The following is a 12313-nucleotide window of genomic DNA, read 5'->3' on the forward strand; positions in this document are numbered from 1 at the left end:
TGTATAATCACCTGAATATAGGAATCACTGTGTTTTTGTCAACTTAGTATGAGACGATTATATCTACATAGTGAGCAGTTCCCTGTCTGTGGAGTCCAATAGCCCAGAACGGACAAACCATACGTTGGCTCTAGATAGGGGCATTCATGTTTTTGCATTGGCCACCATAGTTGGCAGCACCTCTGTGATGAAAGTGTCGTAAAAACTGACCTTTCAACGTGAAACTGCTTTCTTCAGTATTTTTACCAGTTTAAATCACAGTGTCTATTTGTTTTGGAGAGGAAGAGACCTCTATGGATAATTTTCTCCCAGTAAAAACCTCCTGAACAAGGAACGCTGGAGGAATTCTAACTGGGAGATGTTTCAACGGGCTGCAATCTGCAGTCCTCACCACTAGATGCCACTAAAATCTCCTTAACCTTACACACTGTTCCTTTAAATACATCACTGCAGAGGTGATAAGTGCGTGCAGGATTTTTTTTCATTGAAGTATGTACAGAGCATTCAAACACACCCTGTCAATAAAAAAAAAAATGAAGCATTTACGTTGAGTTTCTGCAGATTTTAAATGATCACATCTTCTATTTCTTTTCATGTTTATACAAATGTTTACTGCCACAAACAACAAAAAGCCCTCACTCCTCTATGGTCTCACCAGGACATCTCTTGGCATATTGCACAGCTGACCTCTCACCTACACGGTACACTCACAAGCCTCCACATATTCTGCTCATACAGGCCAGTAAACTCACACGTAGAGCACATTCTGTCTGTTCTATGCCAGTCTGTCTCACACACACTGTGGACATCCTCCTTCTTGTGTTTATAATACCTGTCAAAATCAAAGTGTACTCAGCCCTCCCACAGTTACAGTCAGTCTGGTGTCAGTGTGCAGTTAGATGCCGCTCAGCCTCTGGCTCTGATGGAGGCAGGCAGGCAGGCAGAGCCACTTCTTGAGACTGAGAGAAACATTTGTGCAACATTTCGACCAAAATAGTACTGGTCTCCACCGCAAAGCGAGAGGGCTGCCTTCATTTAGGCCGATGGGGTTGGCAGATCACACACACACACACACACACACACACTGCACTTCACCACTGTCATATGGGAGCCAGAGTCATGAAATAAGCCCATTCTCTAAGTAGACTGTGACAACGGAAACATTGTGGGGACAAAACGTCTACAAGTTCAAATGGAGCAGAGTCCACAGCCCAGTGGACCAAGTTTAAAACCAACTTTTTCACATTGACCTCAGATCTCAGTGTGTGTGTGTGTGTGTGTGTGTGTGTGTGTGTGTGTGTGTGTGTGTGTGTGTGTGTGTGTCCTGTTCAAAGCGCGCAAAGTAACTTAAAATAGTGACACAGTTCAAGTTCAAATCTATTTAAATCCAACTACTCCTGCAAACTTATTAAACTTCTTTCAACTGTCAGGACAAAGATGATGGAGCCAGAAAATATTACAGACATAAAACAGCAACTGCAAACTATCTTATGGTTGGAATCAATGTATCAGACAAATCCTTGCTAAGAGGGTAAATCACACCTCTGAAATTCCCACCACAGACCTCTGAAACATCCTCTAAAGTGTGTGTGCAGAGTGTGTGTTTAAGCTGTAATGCCCTTCGTGTATTTTGTGGTATCCCTCTGAAAACTTGAAAATGCAGTTCCTACCTGTTCTGCTGTGAATTCAGTTGTTGCTCAGCTCTCCAGGAAAACTTTCTCCTCCCACCATCCGGAGCGCTCAAGTCCGAAAAGTGTGACTCTGTGCCCGGGCTGGGAAACCACACACAGGTCGGTGTTTCTATTGAAACCCTCTCAGGCAGATCCCAGAGCAGCCAGCTGCAGAGCGCTCACACTGTGCTGCAGACACAAACTCTTCCAAGTGTCACTTTTTGGACACATTAAATGTCGCTCCTTTCACTGCTCGATCACACCGCACCAAAGTCCTTGTCTGAGTCCCCAAAAAGTCGATTTATGGCAGCGTAACGCAGCCTCCGGCGATTCCGCGGACCTGTCAGTACCCAAAAAAGTCCCGACTTGCCATGCACAAATGCAGAAATGAAGTCAGAAATGAGTGGCACGCGCTCCCCAGCTGTGTACGGCTGTGCGCGCGGTGTCCTCAGCAACAGGTGTCAGGAATAAAGTGAGATTTCTTCACTGCCATCACAAGTTTCCAAACGCTCTCCAACTAATTACGCACGCAGGGGAAAAAAGGAGGAGAAGGAGGAGGGAGGAGAGGAGGGTGCTCTCCAAAGTTTTTACGCATCGAGAAACACGAGAGAGAAGTTAGAGACAGAGACAGAGCGCGCAGTGAGACAAAAGAAGTTAACTGTGTCTGCTCTGGTGTGGAGCTGCTCAGCCTGCCCACCGGCGGAGACACACACTGAGTTGTTGTACTCTGGAACAGAAGGAAGAAAATGTGTGTGTCCCGACCCGGCAACACGGAGAAATGGTGCGGGTAAAAAGTCTGTCAGGAGTGGGATTTGAACCCACGCCTCCATTCGGAGACCAGAAGTCCCTGCAACTCAGGAAGGAGTTTGTCCTTGAGTCTGGCGCCTTAGACCGCTCGGCCATCCTGACAGTTACAATGTGCCACAATTTATCTGGAGTTGAGAACAATGAGCGAGAGAATAGAATTTAATAGTTGTTTGTTTGTGACACTACTTTTATTTTCTTATACATATAACCACTCAGAGTAAAAATCTCGCGTCATGTCGCCTGTACACACATAAAGTCACACACCTTCTGCTAATTAACAGCTTAACACAGTTCACCTGTGCAGCTCGCTCTGTGTTGCTTGGTTACAGTAGTTAGCTGTTAAGGTATTTAGGCTGTTTTCCATTGTGTGTTTTCATGAGTTTGCTCAGTCTGTATATGTTTATGGAGAAAGCTGCTGGGAAATTATAATATTAGGCCACGCCCCCATTTGGAAACCAGAAGTCCTTGTTTGCTCAAGGAGACAACCCTTGAGTCTGACACCTCAGACCACTCTGAATTCAGTCTAGACTTTGCAGTTTGCATGCAAATACAAGTTAAAGGGTTACAGACTCAGGAAAATATGCACTCATAATGAGAGCAGCAACACATTGGAGTGATATGTCCAACACATCCTTGGAAAGTGATCTGATGACTGAATGCATCTCTTTAAAAAGTCCTCTGTACAGGGTGGGCTAGACATGTTCATATCATGTTAAATCTTAGTCTAGAACACCTTTGCCCAACAGGGGTCTCAAACCCATGACCCCAAGGTACTCATGCTCTACGGACTGAGCCAGCCGAGCTATTTTTGAGAGAAATGATTTGAAGGCTCCATTTGGAGGTGATGCAGAGCAACCACTACTTGGTCTTGGCAAGGTGATGGAAACATCAGTTAAGGCCCATCAATGCTCAACGTTAAATACGGATCCGGATACGGACGGAGCCTTCTGTCTTTCGTCCGTATTTCTGCATGTTTCCATAAAGCTTACGGATACGGGCCAAACGGAGCAGTACCACCGGGAACCGTGGGGGCAGTGTTGATGTCACTACCCGATATGAAGCTCTAGTGAGACATGAAGAAGAAATAACAATTCAATTTCTCTCATCAGCAGTACTAGAGAAAAGAATTCTCCGTCCTCCAGTCGCGATGTATTTAACGGCCTCACCGACCACCGCCTCCTACAACGCTGCCTCTGTTTTTGTCTTTTATGCAAGAGGTACATTATCAATATCTCCTCCACAGTCGCCATGTTTGTTTTTGAGTTTGTTGTTGTCATAAACTTTTGACTCTGGGCTGCCCCCTGGTGGATATATTGGTTAACATCCATGCCAACGTAAAGGGTGCATGGAAGTATGTGGGCAGTGACGGTAACATCGTTTGAAACGGACGTATACATTTTCATACGTAAAGGGAGCATAAATGAGCCTTAAGCCGAAACTGGTAGCAAAGATTTCATTGTTGTAGAAGCAAAGCCCACGTGTAGTGCATCATTTAAAGAAATGCTCATCCACCCCATTGCCATCCTGACAGCTGTAACTCTGAATTCAGTCTGGTCTTCACTAGTTACATGTACAAAGAACTTACTGGTGAACAGACTACGGGAGACTGGAAAAATCTAGCAACTCCCAAAAACCTGGTTATCATTGTCAAAGGGGCAAGACACTGCAGTTATATATACAACATGGCCATGTGAAGGTGATTGTATGACTGAACACTTCTCTTTGTACTGATTAACTTCCATGTTCAGATGAAGTTTCAGTTAAAACTGCATCGCCCAACGTGGGGCTCGAACCCACGACCCTGAGATTAAGAGTCTCATGCTCTACCGACTGAGCTAGCCGGGCTGTTTCAGTCTGCAAGATACATAAAATTTCAGAGCTGTATTAATTTTTATGAGTTAAGAACCCTCACCCAGTTGGATTTCTGGGTTTCTGAGGGATTTGTTTTGCTGCTGACACAGTCTGCTAGCTGACAGTCACTTCACCTGAGTAGCTCAATCGTTGTTGTACGGTTAATTTTGCTGTTTTCTGTGTTCTCATGACTTTGGAGGCTTCATGTACATACTAAAGGAAAACTGATTTTACACAGAAACAAAGGAAGACATATCTGCATCACCAAACTACATCAATGAAGCCTGCAGGTAAAGTCTATGTCAGGAGTGGGATTTGAACCCACGCCTCCATTTGGAGACCAGAAGTCCCTTTGCTATGGAAGGTTTGAACCTTGAGTCTGGCGCCTTAGACCACTCGGCCATCCTGACAACTGAAGGGCTACTAAACCAAACAGACAAACAAACAAACAAAAAGCCAACAGTAATATGTCCTACCATGTCCCACAGGTGCTGTATGTGACTCTGGAGAAAGATAGTTGATTGTTGAGTCTCATTACCAAGTCGTTAAATACTGACACATTGGTTTGGATGGTTCGGTCTGACTACCAACCCAATGCGTCTGTATTTGACGACCTGGTAATGAGTCTCAACAGTCAACTCTTTCTCTAGAGTTACATGCAGCACCTTTAAAAGCACCTTTGGGACTTTGTCTCCAAGTTAAGTGTCCGTCTCTCACTTTCATGTTTACTAGCTATTGTTAAGAATTTCCCTTTGATGCATAAAATCATCTTGCACATGTGGTGGCAGAATGAAAATGACAGAGGAAGATTAGGGCCACATGGGAAACCATGAGTTCTGAGTTTACAATAAGAAGTTTTATTGTCTGATTTTAAACTCTGAACTCAAATATTTTCCTTTCACACACGGCCCTAATTGTCTCTAACTCTGGCGGCTACAACGATATTGCTTCTGAAAGACTACAAACATGAGGTAGACTTGTTTTAATGTCAATGTTAATGTATTGTTTCATGTATTTATCAATTAACAGGGCTGGAAACTGCAGGTAAAATCAGGAGTGGGATTCAAACCAACATCTCTGTTCAGAGGCCAGAAGTCTCTTTGCTCAGGAAGGATTTAACCCTTGAGTCTGGTGTCGCAGCCTGCTCCTGACAGCTGAGCATAAAGCCCGTCTAGACTTTTCTGAAGAGCCTCTGCCATGTTGAGTTTTCTGCCAGCTTTGGTTTCATCTCACAGTGAAGCCCCTTCTAACTCGACGTGAACCTGAATCTCTCCGTCCCTATCAGTCGCTGGGACGCGGCAACTGGGGGAGAAATTTCCTCTGAAAGCAATAAAAGTGGTAGGAATGCACAAACGGAGGGGGAAAAGAAGATAAGGAAAATGTCCTCAGTGTTGGTGGATGTTTGGACTGTCGGTGGCTAACAGCTTATTTTAGGAGCTCCACTCCTCTCACATTGTTTTTATTTCCTCTCAGAAGTTTTTCCTACTGCTCACTGCCTCCTTCTGTCCCTTCCATCTCGCCAGTTCTCTCCATCCACTCCTCCCTCCCTCTTCCCTCCACTCATCCCACCTACAGTCCCGTAATTCATTTACTTTACAAACCGTTTATTAGAGAAAATAATGGAGGCAAAAAGCAAACATGGCAAAACCAAAACAAGTTTATGCCTTCAGACCACAACTGGAATCATTAATTATTAAGCTTGAGAACATGTAATATAGACTGAGTGTGTGTTTCAAGTTGGGCCGCTGTTTGTTTTGGTCTCAGCTCTGCCTCCCTCCGCTCTCTGTTTTCTCTTTCTCTCCGTCACCCTCTCCTTCTTTTTCTTTGCAGTCATGTGTGATGTGATGTGTGATGATTGAAACCACATCTACCCAAAGCCAACGCAGGCCCTCCCCACTTCCTCTGCAGTCACTCAAGTTTTATTTCTCCTCCTGGTCTCTCATGTGTCTCAGTCCTCCACTATATAGTATACAGCATGTACAGTATATATGGAGAGACTGTATGTAGATAGAGTTTTAACCACGCACATGTTCAGACATTATCTCAAGGACATCTGGGTTTTTGTGTTGTGGATCACTGGTATCAGCAGGATCTTATCAACGCTCCATCTCTGCAAAGAAAGGTGTGTGTGTGTGTGTGTGTGTGTGTGTGTGTGTGTTATAATGGCTCAAACTGTAACCTACAATGGCTTTTAACTGCATCAGGCCAATCAACAGTTACACAGTGATGGTGAAACCACATAAAAACTGTAGTTTACCAAATGACTAGCTGCTTCAAAATGACAAGTAGTTAGACCAGTGGTTCCCAACTGGTCCAGCCTCAGGGTCCAGATGTCTCCTTAGTCGTTCGAGGTCCACACAGTTTAATACATTCAGTGTCACACTTGCGTTTGGCCATGTCGTTGAGCTAGTTTGCCGTCTCTGTCAAGTAGCTGTCAGTTAGTCACTCTATAGCAGAAAGCGGTACTTAATAATAATTAACGGAAATTCACTGTACTTAAAAATAAAGTGTGCTTTTTTACAAACTTGACACGTTAGCAAGTCACTTGCAGTCGATTCAGATTGGGCCGGCGACCCATTTGTGGACTGTGACCCACCGAGTTAGACTACATCTTAACTACTCTCAAAAATCTTTAGCCCGTCAAAGTAAAACTATTCTCAAAAGTAGTTCAGCTGAATTCAGTCTGGACTTACAAGTTACATGTAAACAGAGGTTACATGCAGGTTTACAGACTATAGGAGTTGGAAAATCTTGGAAAATCTATAGTGACATCCAAAGTACTATAATCACTGTGAAAGGGACCAAGACATTGCCGATATATGTCCAACATATCCATATGACAGTGATAAGATGGCTGATCATTGCTCTTCATCTGTACAGCCCATTCATGCTCAGATAAGTCTCAGATTAAAACTCCATCGCCCAACGTGGGGCTCGAACCCACGACCCTGACATTAAGAGTCTCATGCTCTACCGACTGAGCTAGCCGGGCTACATTTGATAGAAAAACGCATCAAATTTCGGAGCTTATTTAGAATTTAGCTGTTTTCTATGTTCTCATGACTTTGTAGGCTTCATGTACACATTCAAGGAAAACTGGTTTCACACAGAAAAAATGAGAGATGATCTGTATCACCAAACTAAAGGAATGACAACGGCAGGTAAAAGCTATAAAAGGTATGTCAGGAGTGGGATTTGAACCCACGTCTCCATTCGGAGACCAGAAGTCCTTTTCACTCAGGAAGGAGTCAACCCTTGAGTCTGGTGCCTTAGACCACTCGGCCATCCTGACAAGTGACTACCTCAAAACACAAAACAGAGAAAGACACAAACAATCAAAAAACCAACAGAAATATGTCCTACCATGTCCTGAAGGTGCTGTATGTGACTGAAGAAAGATAGTTGATGGTTGAGTCTCATTATCAAGTCGTTAAATACTGACACTTTGGGTTTCGTGGTTCAGCCTGACTACCAACCCAATGCGTCTGTATTTGACAACCTGTTAATGAGTCTCAGCAATCAACTATCTTTCTCCAGAGTTAGAAAGAGCTCCTTTAAAAGCACCTTTGGAAATCTGGCTCTACATTAAGTGTCTGTCTCTGTGATAGATTGATCTCATATAAAAGCTCATCACTGATATAAAAGTAGTTAAACGTCATCTTAACCAATCTCAAAAATCTTAAGCTTGTCAAAGTAAAAAGTAGTTCAGCTACATCCAGACTACATCACAGGAAATGATCACAATCTGAGTCTGGAGTCTCATGTTATTACACAGAAATCCAACTGAATCGGGGCGTCGGTGGCTTAGAGGTAGAGCAGGCACCCCATGTACAAGGCTGTTGCCACATCGGCCGGGGTTTGACTCCAGCCTGTGGCCCTTTGCTGCATGTCTGTCTCTCTCTCCCCCCTTCATGCTTGTCTGTCCTGTCAAATAAAGGCTAAAAATGCCCAAAAAAAAGAAATCCAACTGAACTGACACTGAATAAATTGTAGGTACTTTTTAATTGGGGACTAGGGCAGCCCAGTTCTCATCTCAGCAGTCTGATGATGTGTTTTGAGGCAGGGGTCTTCAACATTTTTCATGCCAAGGACCCCTTTGCTGAAAGAAAGACAGAGCAGGGACCCCCTACTACATATATTGTATAAAACTGAGTTGCCCTAATGCCCTTGAGATAATTCTCTCAGCTGAAACTACAGCATGTAAACAGAAGTTACAGGTCTACAGACTATAGGAGACTTAGAAAATCCATAGCGACATCCAAAGTACTACAAATCATTGTCAAGGGGGCCAAGATACTGCAGTTTTATGTCCAAGACAACCACTTGAAAGTGATTTTATAACTGAACACTTCTCTTTGTACATTAGTACTTTCAGGTTCAGATGAACTTTCAATTAAAGCTCCTTCGCCCAACGTGGGGCTCGAACCCACGACCCTGAGATTAAGAGTCTCATGCTCTACCGACTGAGCTAGCCGGGCTATGTTAATGGTAAAATTCATCATATTTCGACACTGCATTAATTCCCATGTGTTAAGAAATCTAATCAAGTTGGATTGCCTCCCTTATAGATTGAAATGGATTCATCAGTTGATTGATGGATGAAAAAAGCAGTGATATCTGTATCACCAAACTGGTGGAAAAATCTGTGTCAGGAGTGGGATTTGAACCCACGCCTCCATTTGGAGACCAGAAGTCCCTTTCACTCAGGAAGGAATCAACCCTTGAGTCTGGCGCCTTAGACCACTCGGCCATCCTGACAACTGAAAGCCTACAGTACAAAACAGAATCAAACATACAAACAATCAAAAAGCCAAGTGTAATATGTCCTACCATGTCCTTTTTTATTCTTTAACTGAATGCCACTAGTAAAAAAAATGCTTTAGCATCTTTCGACTGGACAATGGACAAACAAAGGGTTTATTTTCAGTAAGCATGTAGGTTTGGACTAGGCCTTCGTCTACATCTTAGACTTTGTTTTACGGAAATATATGACACACGTCCTCCTTTAAAACATATCTTTGGTGCTGAGACATGCAGTAGTATGCATAGTTCTTGTGCTGAAAGACACTCTAAGCTCTATGAGTTACAGCAGAGACCAGAAGATAAAATGATGTCTGGCGCTCAGTGGGTTGTGTCTCCACTCTTTCCTATCTATCTCTCCCTCCCTCTCCTTCTCTTTCTGCATCACATAAATCAGGCAGTCATACAAGCGTATCTCTTCCTCCTCCTCTTTCGCGCTCCGTCCGTCCCTTCTGTCTCCCTCCATTGGCTTTTATTAGGACAGTAGATGGAGAAAGCAGAACGGGATCCTTCCAGGTATATACGGACGCGCTGAGCAAAGCGTTGCCATATGTGAAGGTAAACACAGGCACATATGTTACATTTACAGACTGTCAGTGAGCTGCCTCTCATGTGTTTTATTGTGTGAGAAACAGAGCGACCCCTAATAGCCTGATGATGTTTTCACTCTGCTTGGAAATTCTTTGAATCAAAGGTCGGGTTGAGGTCGAGGTTCAAGGTCAGTCCAGCTGGGTAGGTCTATTGAAGCAGATTTTCTAGTTGGATGAACGCATTACACTGAGCTGCTGCCATATGCAAGATACACACATTAAGGAAGTGTGTGTGTCAGGAACTTTCTGCAGACACTTTCCTGTGTCAGCTACATTCACCCTCATAACACAGACATGCACAAACTCCTTAGAGCATATTTAGCACCAAAAGTTTCAAAGTCACTGAGCAAAGTCAAGTTTAACCTCCTGAGACCCTGTTTCCTCATATGACGACATCACATGTTGGCTTTACTTGACCTTATTCTTCATTCTGCTTAACTCAGATCTGTCGTCCTCGTTTGTGGACATTTTTTGACCCATCTAGTGGCCCTGGCTTAGCACTGAGAAGACGATCAAACTTGATTATCTAGAGAAGTAAAAGCCGGTCAACAGGTGGAAGGATCATTTGCCCGATACGCTAATCCATGTAAAAACAAGATGGCAGCCATCTCTGCCAAGTCAGTCTGCAGCCGATCCCGACACAAAAGTGGACAAGGTCCAAAACCTGATCACATTTTATGGTTGGAACTTCTTTATATATGATTAATAATGTTTATAGTTTGATACGGCAACAAATTTGACCAATTTTAGCAACAGTAACAAGCTAACACGCTGTTAATTAGGAAGTACTTGTTTGAAGACATTGGGACTTTATCGTCGTTTTGTTTAAGGACTTTGGGCCTCGATTATTGTCTGGTCGGAGCACACTGAGACTTGATTAACATCTGGTTTGAGGACACTGGGACAGTGTACTTGTTGGAGGACACTGGGCCTCGATTACTGTCTGGTTTGAGGACACTGGGACTTGATTATGGTCTGGTTGGAGGACACTGGGACTTATCGTCTTGTTGGAGGACACTGGGACTTATCGTCTTGTTGGAGGACACTGGGCTTCGATTATTGTCTGGTTTGAGGACACTGGGACTTTATTATGGTCTGGTTTGAGGACACTGGGACTTTATTATGGTCTGGTTTGAGGACACTGGGCCTTGATTATTGTCTGGTTTGAGGACACTGGGACTTGATTACTGTCTGGTTTGAGGACACTGGGACTTGATTACGGTCTGGTTTGAGGACACTAGGACTTGATTACGGTCTGGTTTGAGGACACTGGGACTTGATTACGGTCTGGTTTGAGGATACTGGGACTTGATTACGGTCTGGTTTGAGGACACTGGGACTTGATTACGGTCTGGTTTGAGGACACTGGGACTTGATTATGGTCTGGTTGGAGGACACTGGGACTCGATTATTGTCTGGTTTGAGGACACTGGGACTCGATTACTGTCTGGTTTGAGGACACTGGGACTTGATTACTGTCTGGTTTGAGGACACTGGGACTTGATTATCGTCTGGTTTGAGGACATTGGGACTTGATTATCGTCTTGTTGGAGGACACTGGGACTTTATTAACATCTGGTTGGAGGACACTGGAACTTGACTATCGTTTGGTTGGAGGACACTGGGACACTGGGACTGGTCCTACTGGTTTGAGGACACTGGGACTTGATTAACATCTGGTTTGAGGACATTGGGACTTTACTATTGTCTTGTTTGAGGACACTGGGACATCATTATCATTGACAATATTTAGGTTTTTATACTTATCAGGTCCTACTGATCCCAAATAACTAGGAGAAATTAAAAATGCAAACTTAACAAAACTCTCCACAATATTAATTTGAGTCCAAGCTAAAACACATTTTTGGAAGAGTTGTTGGACATTAAAGACAGTAGTAATGGTGTGGCAGGACTGTGTGTGTATGTAAAGAAGTGGAACAGGATGAGGCCTGGCCTATGGAATAATGTCGTTATTGTGGGCGGACAGGAAAATAAACCACTGGTGACATGATAAGAAGCCCAGTATAGAGAGGGAGATAAAGAGAAGGAGGGAGTCAAAAGGAAAGGAGAGGTCAGGAAAAGTAGAACTGAAATGAGAGGAAAGATGTTCCTGTCTCTGTCTTTATCATTTGTTCTCAATTAATCTAAACAGATCAGTCCTGGCGTCTCTCACATATCCAACAGTCACAACTGTGTGAAGGTGTTTGTGAGTGAGGATTAATCAGAGGGGTGACTAGACGATTATACTTTTCAAAAATCTTTTTATGGCTTTCCTCAATCTTTTTTTCTTTGCAGATCCATTATAAAGGTACAGTTTACCCTCAAATCAAAAACACATGTTTTTCCTCTTACCTGTAGCGCTATTTGTCAGTCTTGACTGTTTTGCTGTGGGTTGCAGAGTGTTGGAGATATCGGCCGTAAAGATGTCTGTCTTTTTTTTGAATATAACAGAACTACACCAATCAAAAATTAAATGCAACACTGCTGTTTAGTTCATATTTTTCAACTCAGGTTTAAGTGAAAGACCTAAGACCTTTTCCATGCGCTCAATAGAAATAATGCTCTCAAATTTTGGTCACAAATTAATTAAAATCC

General features: G+C 43.4%; 1 protein-coding gene and 7 non-coding genes across 8 annotated transcripts in view; all 8 read right to left on the bottom strand.

Annotated features, from left to right (window-relative positions):
* The window catches only part of wnt5b (wingless-type MMTV integration site family, member 5b), a 137471-nt gene extending 135300 nt beyond the window's left edge, over positions 1 to 2171 (bottom strand). Inside the window, exon 1 of the mRNA XM_050036019.1 lies at positions 1671 to 2171. The gene's annotated coding sequence lies outside the window, so the exon portion shown is untranslated. The remainder of the gene's footprint in view (positions 1 to 1670) is intronic.
* A 296-nt stretch (positions 2172 to 2467) lies between these two features.
* On the bottom strand, positions 2468 to 2579 carry trnal-caa (transfer RNA leucine (anticodon CAA)). Its single transcript has 2 exons — positions 2542 to 2579; positions 2468 to 2513 (listed from the first exon to the last, which is right to left on the bottom strand). It is a non-coding gene; the product is annotated as a tRNA-Leu (tRNA).
* A 1670-nt stretch (positions 2580 to 4249) lies between these two features.
* Positions 4250 to 4322, bottom strand: trnak-cuu (transfer RNA lysine (anticodon CUU)). The gene has a single exon. It is a non-coding gene; the product is annotated as a tRNA-Lys (tRNA).
* Positions 4323 to 4628: 306 nt separating this feature from the next.
* On the bottom strand, positions 4629 to 4738 carry trnal-caa (transfer RNA leucine (anticodon CAA)). The gene is made up of 2 exons: positions 4701 to 4738; positions 4629 to 4674 (listed from the first exon to the last, which is right to left on the bottom strand). It is a non-coding gene; the product is annotated as a tRNA-Leu (tRNA).
* Positions 4739 to 7247: 2509 nt separating this feature from the next.
* Positions 7248 to 7320, bottom strand: trnak-cuu (transfer RNA lysine (anticodon CUU)). The gene has a single exon. It is a non-coding gene; the product is annotated as a tRNA-Lys (tRNA).
* A 188-nt stretch (positions 7321 to 7508) lies between these two features.
* trnal-caa (transfer RNA leucine (anticodon CAA)) lies at positions 7509 to 7620 on the bottom strand. The gene is made up of 2 exons: positions 7583 to 7620; positions 7509 to 7554 (listed from the first exon to the last, which is right to left on the bottom strand). It is a non-coding gene; the product is annotated as a tRNA-Leu (tRNA).
* A 1113-nt stretch (positions 7621 to 8733) lies between these two features.
* Positions 8734 to 8806, bottom strand: trnak-cuu (transfer RNA lysine (anticodon CUU)). The gene has a single exon. It is a non-coding gene; the product is annotated as a tRNA-Lys (tRNA).
* Positions 8807 to 8974: 168 nt separating this feature from the next.
* trnal-caa (transfer RNA leucine (anticodon CAA)) lies at positions 8975 to 9086 on the bottom strand. The gene is made up of 2 exons: positions 9049 to 9086; positions 8975 to 9020 (listed from the first exon to the last, which is right to left on the bottom strand). It is a non-coding gene; the product is annotated as a tRNA-Leu (tRNA).
* Positions 9087 to 12313: the final 3227 nt, after the last annotated feature.

Source organism: Epinephelus moara, chromosome 23 (assembly GCF_006386435.1).
Source record: "Epinephelus moara isolate mb chromosome 23, YSFRI_EMoa_1.0, whole genome shotgun sequence".
NCBI lineage: Eukaryota > Metazoa > Chordata > Actinopteri > Perciformes > Serranidae > Epinephelus > Epinephelus moara.